Source organism: Gekko japonicus, unplaced genomic scaffold (assembly GCF_001447785.1).
Source record: "Gekko japonicus isolate JY-2015 unplaced genomic scaffold, Gekko_japonicus_V1.1 scaffold2225, whole genome shotgun sequence".
Classification (NCBI taxonomy): domain Eukaryota; kingdom Metazoa; phylum Chordata; class Lepidosauria; order Squamata; family Gekkonidae; genus Gekko; species Gekko japonicus.
The window spans coordinates 271,947-287,509 of record NW_015174905.1 but is presented as its reverse complement, the minus strand read 5'-3'; positions in this window follow the sequence as shown (position 1 = coordinate 287,509).

Genomic DNA, 15,563 nt, shown 5'->3' with positions numbered 1-15,563 from the left:
CTGTCTCTAGTTCCAGCTCCTGCCAACCTAGCAGTTCGAAAGCAAGAAATTGCAAGTAGATAAATAGGGACCACTTCGTTGGGAAGGTAACAGCGTTCCGTGCGCCTTGGTGTTTAGTCATGCCGGCCACATGACCACGGAAACGTCTTCGGACAGCGCTGGCTCTTCGGCTTTGAAACGGAGATAAGCACCGCAACCCTAGAGTCGGATTCGACTGGCTTTCGAGCAAGGGAACCTTTACCTTTACCTTTACTTTACATTTATTTACATTATAAAATATTACTAAATATCATCAGAAAAAATTTAACCAGGACAAAAGTCACAAGACCAACAGCTAACAACTTAGCTATAAGCTAATCCATTTTCGATGTGATTTATACTCCACTTATCTCAGGCAATGCTATGTTTATTACGGTCAATAAAACATACTGAATAATACCTAATTTTCCAGATTTACAATTCTTATTCCTTATTTGCCCTTTTAATTATTTTATTTACTGTACTTTGCTTATTAAGAGATTCTTTACATTCAGCTCCTCTTTCTTATATCCAAACAAGACCAGGATAAATTTCACTACTGGAACGGTAATGGCTGGGTCAGATCCACCAAGCAAGAGTTGAAGCAAGTCTGTGTTGGAAACTAACAGATCAGTAAACTGTATTCTTAGATGCTTATATCTTTGGCAGAAAAAAGGACATGCTGAATGGTTTCAACGGAGCCAGATCTGCAGCCACATAGATGCTCAGAGCAGGGCTTTTTAGTGTAGCACCCACTCAAGGCAGCAGTAGGTAGTGCTTTGAACCTACCTAAAAAGAAAGCTCTTCTATAAGCTGGGATAGTCAAGAAATCTATATACAGACAGCAGGACTTAAGATATGTAAAGCCAAAGAAAGCAGGAGAGCACATATGATGGGCATGAAGAGGTCCCCAAATGATTTTAAAGCATTAAATGGATTAGAATCCTCAACTATTTCTGAAATTAGCCTGTCAAAAAGATTCAAAGATAATAAGATGTCAACTTCCATTTCGCACTGGTCATAGTAGCAAAATGCGGGATGGATAATGTCTGAGCTCCAGTTCGTACAATCAGCAAGGATAGTAATATACATACATGAAGGGACACAGTTCTAGGGAATACCAGTGCAGAGCTAACCTTTAAGGCAGCAGCCATTTTGAATTAAGTTGTTGTAAGAGGTGTAGTGTTAAGTAAATTCCAATTGTGGCAATAATCTATTAAAGCAAAAAAAAAGGAGCCTTGGGGCATCATAACCACTAACAAGTTTATTGTGGCCTAAGCATTCATGGACCCACTTTATCTGATGCAGAAAGATATAATTAATGCATCTAATGGACTGTAATCACCAGTGTACGTCAATTGCCTCAACACATCTTTTCGTTTCTCACAAGACTCGTTACTATGAATTAACGTTTGTCTCATGGCATTGTTTAAAATTTCTATCCACAAATATGAGGACTGTTGTAGACACAGCATGATGGGTAAATGGCACAATCCTTGCCCCTGCCCTCCCCATTGTGAAAAAATCCTTTCTGTGAGTGCACAATATTTAAAGGTTCAATTTGAGATTTTTACAAAGTATAGGAAGTATAATATTCAAAATAAAGTTGTTTGTTTTATATCATATAAGTTCCTGTCAGTCATCTCACTGTTGGTGTACTTACCAGCATGACTACAAGAATTTGGATGCAGATTTAGTTCTTAGTGAACAATTGCATGCAATACTGCCTCCATACTTGTCTTCATATTTCTGTCAGGAAGAGAAAGGCTGACGTCCCATGGCAGTGGCCAAAGTAAGCATTGGGCATGTACCACCAACGCCCCATAATTTTTGCATCATGGGCAAGAAGGGGACGTTTAGGGGACGGCCATCTTGTTTTTAGAAAGTGTAACCTTATGTGGTTCAGAGGAGCACCAAAATTGTCTATCAATTGTGATGTACTTTTAATACTTTGTACTGTTTTTATTGTTTTATTTAGCAATGCATGTTAGCCGCCCTGAGCCTTCGGGGAGGGCGGGATAGAAGTGTGAATAATAAATAAAATAAATAAATATTTAGAATACTGATTGTACGCTTCATTTCAGTGACTACGTTTAATTCCACACTTTACCACCAGGAATGCGCAAAAAGTACATATGAAGTCAGAGCCAATTTAAACCATTGTCTCAGTATCGAGTTGTGACTCATCAAGCTTTCAGGCAGAGGCAGAGAAAAGTTGTTCCCAAGACTTGCTACCCACTGAAATTCGGGTAGTAAATTGTGAGCTTTTTTTGTACTTCATTGTAGTCCTGTTGGTACTGGGAAGTGTGAAAGGAGTGTAAAGGATTCACTGCTCTCCCCTCTTAACTGTTTCTATTACTAGGAAATGGGAGATTGCGCCAGATGACTTGCAGTTTTGTGGGAAACTCTGGGATGATCTCATGCTCTGTTTTCTCCACCGCAACCACACACTTTGGGAAATGGGAGATCAATCCAGCATTTATAGTTCGGATAGGCTTGGTTAGTGACTGAGGATGCCATTTCCCAATGTTGGCCCAATTTGTGCATATATGCAAAACATTGTAAGAGTTTCATGCCTGCTTGAGAAACAGATCAGCTGTAAATATAAATAAAACTTGATTTTTAAAAGATATCTTTTTGGAAAGTATAAAAATTTAGGATGAAAATAAATATACAGAAGCAGTTTTACATGCGTGAAATTGTAGCCTAAAGGGTAGTTAACAAAAGACCTAAAGTGAAAATAAAGGATGTTGTTTACAGATGAACTGGTATGTGATGATTCCTTAATTACAGTAATTGGATTATGTTCATTGTGATGTTCTCATCTCACCTTTCGGATCTTTTCAGACCAAGTGACAAATTCTCCCATCTAGTTTAAGCCATGAAAGATGAGAAGGCTTCAGGGGGGTAACTGGTAATTATTCATGTTCATGTGTCATGGCCAGGAAGGGCTGTAGTTTGGCAGTAGAACATCTGCTTGGTATGCAGAAGGTTGCAGGTTCAATCCTTGGCATCTCCAGTTAAAATAATCAGATAAGTAGGTAATGTGAAAAACCTCCGAGACCCAGAAGAGCTGTGGCCAGTCAGAGTAGACAATACCAATTTTGATATACCAATAGTATACACGTGTTTTCATGTGTAATGCCAAGTTTTCCCCAGGTAAATTACAGATTCAACTAGTTAACGGATGATTTGTGAAGTCCCTGCCGTAAAATAATGGCCTGGATACAAAGAACTGAACAACTAGATTTGCATGACCAACAGTGTTTACGCTTGTATTTTTCAAACAGTAAACTCTCCCAGTTCTGCTGCATAATAAATCTTATTTAAAATTAGGGGACTTTTGAAAGCATACAGTGATAAATTATTGGGGAAGGGATTGTCTGCCATACTCAGAGGCTTCAGTGTAGCTATTTGTTGGCACCATTTTTTTAAGGTTTTGATGGATTGATGAAATAACTCTATTGGTATCCCATTTACTTCTGGTGATTTGTTTCTCCCAGCATTCTAAAACTCGCCCACAACAAATGGATTACAACCACATACTTAAACCAAAACATGTCAAGATATGTTGTCTCATTTAATTCAGTAATACTTGCCATCCTGTTTGGCAAAACTATGGATCACATCCCTGTTAGGTACATATCTGCTTTGTGACTCTTTCCTGTCACTATCTCATGATAGTCACTATAGAAATAAGCAATACTTAGACCCAAGCATTTGAAATTAATAAAAACAACCAATACTTAGACCCAAGCATTTGAAATTATTACTGAATATTGGGAATTACGGTAGTATGTTTTAAAGAACACAGATGAGAGGTTGAATTTTGATTAATTAGCCTGCATGTGCTTTGTAAGAAGTAATATACAACCCATTTAGAGATTGCCATGTGTTTTGTTGAATGGAAGTCCTTCCTTCCTTCCTTCCTTCCTTCCTTCCTTCCTTCCTTCCTTCCTTCCTTCCTACCTACCTACCTACCTACCTACCTACCTACCTACCTACCTACCTACCTACCGAAAACAGGTAATATCTCTGGGAAACATGTCCTAGCTCTGTGAGAAAGAGCTATATTCCAGTGTAACAAATCCCACAGAGCTCCTTCACACATTATGGTACAGTTATGAGCTTTTGGCAATCCTATGCACACATGGTTGAGAGGAAGATGGGTAGCTGTGTTAATCTGTCTGTAGCAGTAGAAAAGAGCAAGAGTTAGTGTTTACAGTGCTACTGGACTCTTGCTCTTTTGAGTCTTTTCTATTTGTTTGTGATGATGACAACGACAATAAATACAATACTCACAGTATACAAAACTTGGCCACAAAACTTCTTTCCAGTGTTAGGGTTTTAAAAGCTGCAATCCTCTGCACACTTACACGAGTGCAACTGAGCCCTAGTTTCATACAGGCAAATAAGGTGATAAAACTCAACCACCTCAAACTGCAGTCGAACACTTACATCAGTAGATGTTCCTCCACACAAGAAAAACTATCCTGCATGGAGAAAGCTAGCAAGGCAGCCAGAGAAGACAGGCTAGAGCACTTCTCCTCCACAGTATTTTTTTGGGGGGGATTTTCGCAGACTCGTCCAGTCACGTGAACCCCCGCCTGCAGTCTTGAACTGGTATGCGTAAGAACCTTTAGCTCCTCGTCGGCTCGTTGTGAGATCTGGGCTGTAATCTCATTAGGCTCTGCAGGTCTTTCCTTCCATGTGAAAACGTGCCGGGATCGGGCTGCGCGTGCGCTTGTGTGTTTGTATACAATGCCATGTGGGAAGCGCCTCTCATGTCTGCCCTTGCCGGGGCAGGCGAGAGGAGAACCCAGCGCCAGGCGAAAGTCCGCCGGTTTCCAGTCTCGTGACCAGGAGGGGCCCCATTGCGCGCGCCCCTTCGCCTGCCTCCTTCCTAACGGCCCCAGCAGCAGCAGCGGCAGTAGCTGCTGCTAAGTGCCCACCAATGCCTGCGCCTGGCTCCGTTTTTGTTTAGCGTAGCAACCACCGCCGCCGCCTCCCTCTGCGCGGGCACCTGGAAGGGCAGGCCCAGGCAACCAGAGCGCACCCTCTCGCCTGCGGCCGGCCGTCGCGTCTTGCGCCACAGCGGAAAGAAGGCGCTGGGCGAGCGGGCGGCCAGAAGAGAAGAGACCCCGCGGCAGGCTCTCGGGGCCGGCACCATGAAAGTGGCCGTGCTGGACCTCGGCACCGTGTTCGCCAAACTCTTCAAGCCCCCCGCTTCGTCGTCGGCGTCCTCCTCCTCGCCCCCTTTCTCGCCCGCCGGCGCCTCGCCGCCCAAGTCGCTGCTGCTCCTCCCTCCCTCCCCGTGCCCTCCTTTGCCCGGCCGCAGCGCTGCCTCGGCGGCGCCCGCAGGGGGCTCGGCTGTCCCCGCCGCGGCTCGGACGTTTCCCGGCGCTGGCCCTGGGGCCAAGCCCGTCGGCAACAGCTCCCCGCGCTTGGCTGCGCCGCCTTTGCCCAGGGAGCCGGGGGCTTGGGCGGCGCCGGCGGGGAAGCAGCTGCTCTTCTTCACCTTGCCCGACATCGGCGAGGAGGGCGCGCCCGACGCCGAGGAAGCCTCAGCGCCCAGGCAAGTGGGGAAGGTGTGGGGCGTACGTACGACCCGTCCTCAGGAGCCGCAGGCTTTTTTGCCTTGGGGATGGGGGGTTACATTGTGGGGTGGGGAATTCCGATGAGCGCTTACTGGAGAGCGGGGTCGTGCAGACTGTTGGGCGAGGTGGTAGAAGGGAGCGCTGTCTTCGGCTTCGTGCTGTTTGCGGTGGATCCCAGCCTTGCTTAAGGAACTCCAAGCCGCTATCCAACAACAAGGTAGTACTTTTTTTGTGTGTGTGTGGATAGTACGTTTTATTGGGAGCAACCACGATGACACCAAAAGCTTTCTGGTTCTCCAGAACGCTTCCTGGGGTTGGATGGTGGCCCTTTCTTTGCTTGCTGTGTTAGTTCTCTGTTTGCTGGGAACTTTTTCCTTTAGGGAAGCATTCCAGTTTCCAAATGTGGGATCTTCCGCTACTCTGAGGAGGTGAAATAGGAACACAAGTGGCTATTTACACTGCGCAGGGGTAGATTGCAGGTTGTGCATTCCACCTTCTTACCAATAGAAAGCTAGTTCATCAAGAAGAAAGGTTCTCACGTTTCTTCTCTCATTTTGCTGGCTTTCTGTTTGCAGGGAAGCTTTGACATAGGGGAACATTCCAAAATGGGATCCTGCCATTGTGTCTGATAAAGCATCGTGCATTCGACTTCTGAACTTTCCGCCACTTTGTTCTCCTGCACTTGTGAAGTAGGTACTGTTTACCACTGACTATGTATGGTAAACAGGCTGGCTTCACCACTTGTACCATTTTGCAATTTCCCTCATTCCCTGGATTATTTTGGAAGGGTGAAGAGATGTGTGGCAACATCTGCAGGAGAAAAGAGTGGTTATTTGCATGTGGTGGTAAATTAGCATTTGGCCAATGATTATTTGTATTCACCTTTTGTACTTGTGTTACGTGGGAAAGAATTATATTTGGGAAGAGCTGCAGCTCAACCTTGCATTTGCTGGGGACAGTACTGATTTCTGTCCTCTTTATTTTTGCTCTTAAAGCCATAAAGAAAAAGACCACAGATTTAAGTTTAATTAATTTGGAATAATTGTCATGGCTCACCCCCAACTCACTGGGTGTTTTTTCACATGACAAAAAAAGCACCCTTTGTCTTGGGTGCATATCTGATTTGAGTATTGATTTAATACATGATGGAAGCATTGCATTCTGTTGGTGACAGTTATGTTCCTCAAGAAATGGCCACAATGTGGGGCAATAGTTCTGAGAAGCATTGTTTGTTTGTTTGTTTTAAATTTAAACTGTGTCCTTCTGTTGTTTCTGTGACCGAAACTGGGGCCCTGAGAATGTTTTAGTCACTGTAGGGGCAAAGAAAGACTGGCACCTGCATTGTTCCTGTCTTTTTTCACCCTAGCAGGTCTTAAAGAGGCCCTTGGGACCACTTTCCCTGCAAAGAGTTATATTCCACCTTATTCAGCATTGCAGCCTCAATTCCTGTCGGGGTTCGAGAATGGCTTTTTAAAGCTAAAGGTCATTTGAGGGGGTCCTTAATCAGATTCCCTGTGGTGTGTGTAGTTTGGCCCTATAAATGCTGTTAATAATGGCGAAGATTTAAAGGAGGAATAGAATGTATACCACAGCCAAAGTGTATGTAATACAACCAAGTATTATGTAAAAACATTCAGATGTTGCTGGCTAGATTCCCTTTAAAAAGGGCTCTGTTCTGCTGTTTACATTTGGATACAGATGACACCACTGAGACTGTTTAGTACAGTGCGAAAATACCCCAGTCGCTAAGGGCGTTTTCCAAGAGCCAGTAAATTCTGGAATCGTCTTGCAGAATTTATAACATTCCTGTGGAAGATCACAGGTTAGACTATTTGATTCAGGAGTTGCTTGGTTCCATTTTGTATGTTGCATTGATAATTTACGGTGTCAGAAAGACTTTGGGCATTATTAATGTTACTCGTGAAACTGCTGTGTAGAATATGCCTGCAGTGCAATCCCCTGTTCTTCCAGTCCTATGTTTTAAGACCAAGCTGCGTGCTGCTATGACTCCACCAGCGACTGTGAGTTATGGTTATGCCCTTATCTGTAGTGCAGCCAGGTGACAATGCAATTCTGTTGATGGGGACTGGAGACAAAGACTGTTTCCTTCCTGCCTTGCTAATAAGCCTCCCACAGACTGGCTACTCTTGGAAACAGAATGCTGGTCTAGGTGAAACTTTGGTCTGATCTGCCATGGAACTGTTCCTTCTGGTTTTTGGTTCCTAATCTGAGCAGTAAACCACTAGTGGGGAAAAATAACTTCCAAGTTACCATTCAGGCTCTGTTCATATTGAAGTAGTGGGCAAAATATATATATATTTTTTCAGATGCTTGTGTGCTGCTGTGTCCCGTAGTTCGTGGAATGGATCTTAGCTACAAACAGTTTATATGTGGCCTGTACTGTGAGGCTTGAGGGGATTATTGGTAATGAATTAATAGAATGGCTGAGATCATTCATGGGGAGAAATTGCTGACAGTTGAAGCAAAGGAGTCCTGTGTGACTGGGATAAAGAAGACTGTGTGAATGTCAAAGGATATGTGTGGCAAAGACCTCATGAGAGATTTATGCAGGGAGAGATTTAAGAGCAAGTTCACCTGTGCCCTGGAAGGGAAGGGAATAAACTTGGGAGCAGCCTTGCTGGATCAGACTACAGAGTCATCCAGGCTAATACCTTTTATCCCCCCCAAGGTGGACAAACAGATTCCTTGGAAGACTCGCATAGGGGCACACAGGCCCAAGCTTTTTTCCATAGTTGCCTTCTATCAACTGGTATTCAGAGGTAAAAGTGCAAGAACTCATTGCGTGTGTGTGTGGGAGAAATGTTGCCCCCCCCCCAAGCTGGTCCTTCTCTGCATGTTATTTCAGCCTTCCTTTCCCCTTATAGCCCCTGCAGCTTCTTCCTCTTCCTTGCTTCCTTCTCTCTCTCCTTTCTCAGTTCTCCCCTATCGGCTACTTTTCCTCCAGTTCTTCCTTCTTTTCCTCCCTCTTGGAGCTTCTCCCATTACTGCTTCCTTTGCTCCCTCCATGGTGACTTTGGTTCCTTCCCCCGTATTTTCCTTATTTCCTGCCTGCCTGTTCCTCTGTAGCATTCTTTTTGCATTACCTAGGTAACCACAGGCTATTGTATGTGATTGCTTAGATAATCCAAAATGGATGCCAAGATCTCATGAGATTACATCAGGATTAAAAAAAAATGTATTCTTTTCTTTTATTCTTCTTTTTTTTTAATGACAATTTTTCTGCAAGCCCTGGGAGTTGCCCCGGATTTATACAAGCACCCCTGCTTCTTTTCCTGGCCTCATTGTGCAGATGTTTGATCCTCACTCTGGAACTAGATACAGTTTCCAAACAGTTTCCTATCACAGCTAATAGGAATCGAGTAATATATCCATTATGAATTTGTCCGATGAGTTATTTGTGTTTGCCTCAGTGGGGCATTGTTTGAGCATGAAGTCTTTTGGTTTTGAGGTGCTTGAGTTTAATAGCAACAATCCAATTAAATTTTCTCCTTTTGTTTGGTGACAAACAATAGTTTCTGAGAGTCAATAGTGACTTGATAAAAGCGTCATCAACTAAAAGCAGTCCATGGAAAAATATAGATAGAGGTCAGTCCAACCAAGCAACTGTACAAACTAGAAAACCAAAACAATAAATCATCACACAATCACTAAGTGTGCGCATATAAATCTGCAGTTTCTCAGCTGAGAAACAGCTACTCAGTTTACCCACCGACTGCTACTTTACGGGTCCTGAATGCCCTCCTAAACCGCTCTGTTTTTGGGAAGGTTAGCAGACTCTGGAAGTGAGAACTCCCAAGTAAAGGCTGCAGTAGAATGTACCCCATAAAGAGGGATAAAAACGTGTGGAAAAGAGTTGCTACGTGAGTTCGTACAACAAAAGTGGTCCTTCAAGCCTGAAGCTGTGAAGCCATTGATTCCATATTCTGAAAAAGTGATAAAAGGCTGCGATTACACACACTAAATAATCCACTTTCAATCAATGCACTTTCCAACTGAATTTTGCCAGTTCACATAAACCTACATAGTTGGAACCTTTTTAACAACAGTGGTAAGAGAAACGTTAGTTCTGTGAACAGGGCTATGTATCACTAACAGTGACTTCTTAACATCCTCACTATACTACTGATTCCAGGATTCTTTGGAGTAGTTTTGACACTTAAATTGATATATAAGTTTGCAGTGTAGAGCGCTGCCAGCTGAAAGGAATACATGAGACATTTCTTGTGGGTAAGGATCAGCGATATGGCATGCCAGTCCTGGTTCTAAGCCACATCCAGACACTGTAAACATAGGGTTGATCAGTGACTTTGGTACACTAAGAGTCCTGACTTTTGCACATCCTGAAACTGCAAGTAAGTCTTAAGATACTGTGCAAGCATTTTAGGCATTCTGTCTACGTATCTGTTTCCCCCCGTTTCTGTACGTGCAAGCCAACAGCCTCACCTCACGGTGTGTGTGTGGGGGAGAATGTGTATAAATAAACTCTTGCTGCTTTTAAGTGGCAGACAGATTCCTCTACCCTCAAGAGATCATGTCTCGTGTGAATCCTTCAATTTCTAGAGCAAGGAGTACATTAGAAATTTCTAGTGTAAGCCCACAATCCACTACAGTCTTTTTCTTTGGACATCCTAGTAATGTTGAGTGATTAGCATGGTCTACTGTGGCCTGGCCTGGTATTACAACTCCTTGAGTTCTGTTGGGTAGCGAATGTAGACTCGTCTGTAAAAGAGTTTTCAGCTGAATCCATCTCCAGTATCGTCCCGTAAAATGCTCCTGCTAGACTGATCATTGTGAATTCGGGTGGAAAAGCCCATAGACTGTTCGGTTTTTCTTCCAATTGAGAATGCATTAATTAATTTACCTGGATGGGTTGATGAGACACTTCCTGGCTGCTAAAGGGGCTTGATGCAGTGAAGGACTATGTGGCTGTTGTGCTGCTGCTCATCCCCCCCCCCAAGCATACAAAGATATGCGGGAAACAAGTAAAAAGCTCCTTTTTAAATTGACTTCTTAACATCCTCACTATACTACTGATTCCAGGATTCTTTGGAGTAGTTTTGACACTTAAATTGATATATAAGTTTGCAGTGTAGAGCGCTGCCAGCTGAAAGGAATACATGAGACATTTCTTGTGGGTAAGGATCAGCGATATGGCATGCCAGTCCTGGTTCTAAGCCACATCCAGACACTGTAAACATAGGGTTGATCAGTGACTTTGGTACACTAAGAGTCCTGACTTTTGCACATCCTGAAACTGCAAGTAAGTCTTAAGATACTGTGCAAGCATTTTAGGCATTCTGTCTACGTATCTGTTTCCCCCCGTTTCTGTACGTGCAAGCCAACAGCCTCACCTCACGGTGTGTGTGTGGGGGAGAATGTGTATAAATAAACTCTTGCTGCTTTTAAGTGGCAGACAGATTCCTCTACCCTCAAGAGATCATGTCTCGTGTGAATCCTTCAATTTCTAGAGCAAGGAGTACATTAGAAATTTCTAGTGTAAGCCCACAATCCACTACAGTCTTTTTCTTTGGACATCCTAGTAATGTTGAGTGATTAGCATGGTCTACTGTGGCCTGGCCTGGTATTACAACTCCTTGAGTTCTGTTGGGTAGCGAATGTAGACTCGTCTGTAAAAGAGTTTTCAGCTGAATCCATCTCCAGTATCGTCCCGTAAAATGCTCCTGCTAGACTGATCATTGTGAATTCGGGTGGAAAAGCCCATAGACTGTTCGGTTTTTCTTCCAATTGAGAATGCATTAATTAATTTACCTGGATGGGTTGATGAGACACTTCCTGGCTGCTAAAGGGGCTTGATGCAGTGAAGGACTATGTGGCTGTTGTGCTGCTGCTCATCCCCCCCCCCCAAGCATACAAAGATATGCGGGAAACAAGTAAAAAGCTCCTTTTTAAATCTTAGCTGCAGGTCCCTTCTTAGATTATTTTAGCAAGCGGTTGATCATATGTGGACTGCATTTGTTTGCAAGATGTTAATACTGGGTCTAGAGCTTATCGTATTTGTTTTTCCCAGTGGACATTTTACTTATACTAGGGTTCATTAAAATCTCCCACTATCCAAGTTATAAAAGCAGTCTTCTCTACCAACACATATCTGGAGATGTACTTTTATTATAGTACCTTGGTCTTGGTGATCTTGGTGGATGTGTCTTTTGTGTGTGTAGGTAAGTAGGGATGTAAATAAATAAATGGGAAGATCTATAAAATTATGTATGGAATAGAGAGAGCGGACAGAGAGTACTTTTTCCTCCCTCTCCCAAAATACAAGAATGTGAGGGCATCCAATGATGTTGATGGGCAGCAGGTTCAGGATAAACAAAAGGAAATACTACTTTACTCAGTGAATGATTAAAGTGTGGAATTTGCTGCTAAAGTATGTAGTGGTAGCCACCGACATAGATAGCTTTAAAAGGAACTTAGACAGGTTCATGATGGATAGGTATATCAGTGGCTACTAGCCACAGTGGCTGAAGAGAACCTCCACATTCAGAGGCAGTAAACCTTTCTTTGAGCACCAGTGGCAGGAGGCAACATGAGGGGAAGGCCTCAGCTTCTGTACCTTGTTGTTGGGCTTACAGAGTAACTGGCTGGTCACTGTGTAAGACAGGATGCTGGACCTAGATGGACCACAGGTCTGATCCAGCAAGGCTGTTCTTATGTTCTTATGTATAGCTACATTTGGGGGAAAGAAGCTGTTACATGCAACTCACTGCCTGAGGCTAAAGCTGGACTGTGGCCAAGTTGTGCATTAAAAAAAATGGCAGCTTGGATGCACTGTAAAGCAATTACACAATCATTTTAGTATGGGTCAGAACAGGTCTGATACCATTATCTAGCAAGTTTCCTAGGTCATGTAAATAGGCATAGAACAGGTTAGTAAATGGGCTTGTCATCTGCTAAAGCAGTGGTTCTCAAATTATAGGCCGGGACCAATAGTGGGTCATGACTCTGTTGCGAGGCCAGGAGAGAGGGGGTTGACTGGGGTAAGTCTGGCAGGAGAGACTCTGGGAGACGATGGCGAATTTGGATTTGTCTCTGCATAATGTACAAAATGACCATGTAATACAGCTCAGATGTTCTATATTTTTAAACACTGAACATGAAAAAAACAAACTTGTTCACTCTAAACTGATGTAGGATTATTTTGTGTTAGGGAAGATAAAGTAGAGATGCTTTGCAAGAGGGTCCTTAAGGATTCAATAAATCGAAATGCTTAAAAAGCACTGTGCTTTGAGCCTAGTACAGGGGTGGCCAAACTGTGGCTCGGGAGCCGCATGTGGCTCTTTCACACATATTGTGTGGCTCCTGACAGGGCAGCTGGGGAAGCGAAGGGGAGGCATGCCTCCCCGATCGGTCTTCCCTTCCCCAGCCAGTGTTCCCCTCCCTGGGTAGGCTTGAGGTGTGTGGGGGGGAGCAGAGAAAGAAAGCAACTTTAAATGCGTTCTCAAAGCACACACACACCGCCAGCTGGCTTGGGAAAGGCATTTGCCTCTTTAAATCCTTTCTCCGAGCCAATCCAGCCGGCATGGGGGCGTTGGGAGGCTTGAAGGACACATTTAAAGTTAAAGTTGTTTTATCTCCCCCCCCCATCTATTTGCTTTCTTTCCACTTTCTTTCTTTCCACTTATCTTTCTTCCCTCTCTCCCTGTCTAAAGTTAAACGTGCTCTCTGAGCCCTGCCACACTAGCAGACTGGCTTGACTCAGAGGAGGCATTTGTCTCTTTGATTTAATATGCAAATTTGCATATTTTTCAATTAAAAACACATGCGTTCATGTCTTGCGACTCTCAAACATCTGACATTTATTCTATGTGGCTCTTGCGTTAAGCAAGTTTGGCCACCCCTGGCCTAGTAGGCTGGCTGCATCTTTGAGTGCTGTGGTAAAAGAAGGAGATCAAACTGTACTTTTCCATGTTAGGATAATCATTCAATAAGTTGAATGAATGTCTGTTCAACTAGGCACAGCTTCATAGATGGAAAAGCAGAATGATTATAGATCAGTACTGTATTACAGTTGTTGATTATATAAGGAAAACTTCATTGGTTCCTGATTTCCTTGGATACCAAACAGATTTCCCAGAGGGATACTTGAAGAAGCTCTAACTCCTACAGTGGATTGTTGCAAGATGTGTAGTCATAGGCGCTGTTGCCTACACCTCTTTATCGCTACACCTCTTTACTGGAGGATCAATTTTGGCCCAAGTATTCCCAGTTGCATACTAATTTATTTCAAATTGATCCTAATTTTGAGAATAATAGTCACATATTTTTAGTTTGGAGCTCTTCTGAATTTATTTGCCCACTGTGTGAGAAGAAAAGTTCATTAGACACCATATTTTTAGAACTGAGAAGCTGAGTGGTATGCGGTAAGAATAATTCTCTAAGGTTTGGGAGACCTAGGTTCAGATGTCCATTCATTGTTAGGGTTGCCTGGAGAGAGAAAAAAAATGTCATGCCCTTGTTAATAGAGCTTTAATTGGATGTTATTTACCTCCATGCCAGGAAAAACTTCTGTCCATTTCCACATATTAAGCCTAATTAAATGGGCACGACCTTTTTCTCCAGGTCTGTTGGCAGCCTGGTTCACCAGGTGATCTTGGGTACATCACTCATTGCTCAGCCTCATGTTCCTAATAAGGTTGTTGTGGAGATAAGGGATAGGGCATTATGTACAGGTCCCTAAACTTCTTGGAGGAAAGAGAAATGACGTGTAATTTAATTTGTACGTCTGTCAGTAAGCACTTTAAAATATATTTGTGATTCTTTAAGAACTTGGGCCTTCCTTCATAAGGCTGACAATAGACATATCTTACAAAATTTGGGTTTGTTCAACTGCCCTTCAGACAGCCTGTTCTTGATGAAGTTCTTTTGCATGTGTTTAATAGCAGACCAAATATTTTATTCATACCAGAGAGGTATGTAGTGAACTCGTATTGTCTCCCTATAAGAAGGAATAAGATATGGGTCTTAGAAGAGGAAAGGCTATACCTTCTCATTAGCATTTTTTTAATTAGACAATTCCACTTAAGCTTTTAGAAGGAGCACCCTATTGAATTATTGATTACTGCAGTCCTCCTTACCCTGAGTTCCAATTCAGGTTAACCTGGACTACAGAACATGTTATTTATTTCAACTGTTATTCAGTCGTGTGTGGAATGTGTCTGCTTGTCTGGTAAAACAAACCTTCTGGGAAGACATTTTCCATATTTCAAATTTAAAAAGGAACTTGTTGGCCAGTACTTGAAATCATGTTGTCACATAAGAGTGTTCCTAAACTGATATGGCCTAGCTAATCATTCATTTTACTTTTAAAACTTTTTTGTCACCTGCAAAAAGCAGACTGCTACCAAAATACTAGAAAGAGCAAAACTTGTCAAAATAAATACTGTAAAGGAATTGGTGTAGAAGTTCTATATGACTGATAACACACATTCTGTTTCCACCTTGTGCTGTATTTATTTACAAAATTTATAACCTGCCTGTCTGCCCTTACAAGGGCCACCAAGGTGGCTAACAATTTAAAACCTGGTTAGAAAGGAGGGGCATTCAAGGGAAAGCAGGATGAAACAAAAAAGCCTTCACCTGCCTGCAATTAAATCCTGGCTGCTGCTTCTCCACACACCCTTGGAATGGAGGATTTGAACATGTTCCCTCTAGTTTGAAAATGTCTTCCCTGTGTCTGTTGCCAAGTGCCCAGGTTGCTAAAACATGTGTGTCAGTGGTCTAACACAGAGAAATTTATGATGAAGTCACATTGGTTATTTGGGTTTGTGGTGAAGTATTTTCTTTTCCGATCAGTACAGTTAAGTTCACAGAAGATCATGAAAGAAGTGTTCAGCCTGGTTGGGAAACAGGCATCAAGATCATCGCATGAATCAACCCTAAGGGGTTGCTGGAGGCCTTTGGTCAGTT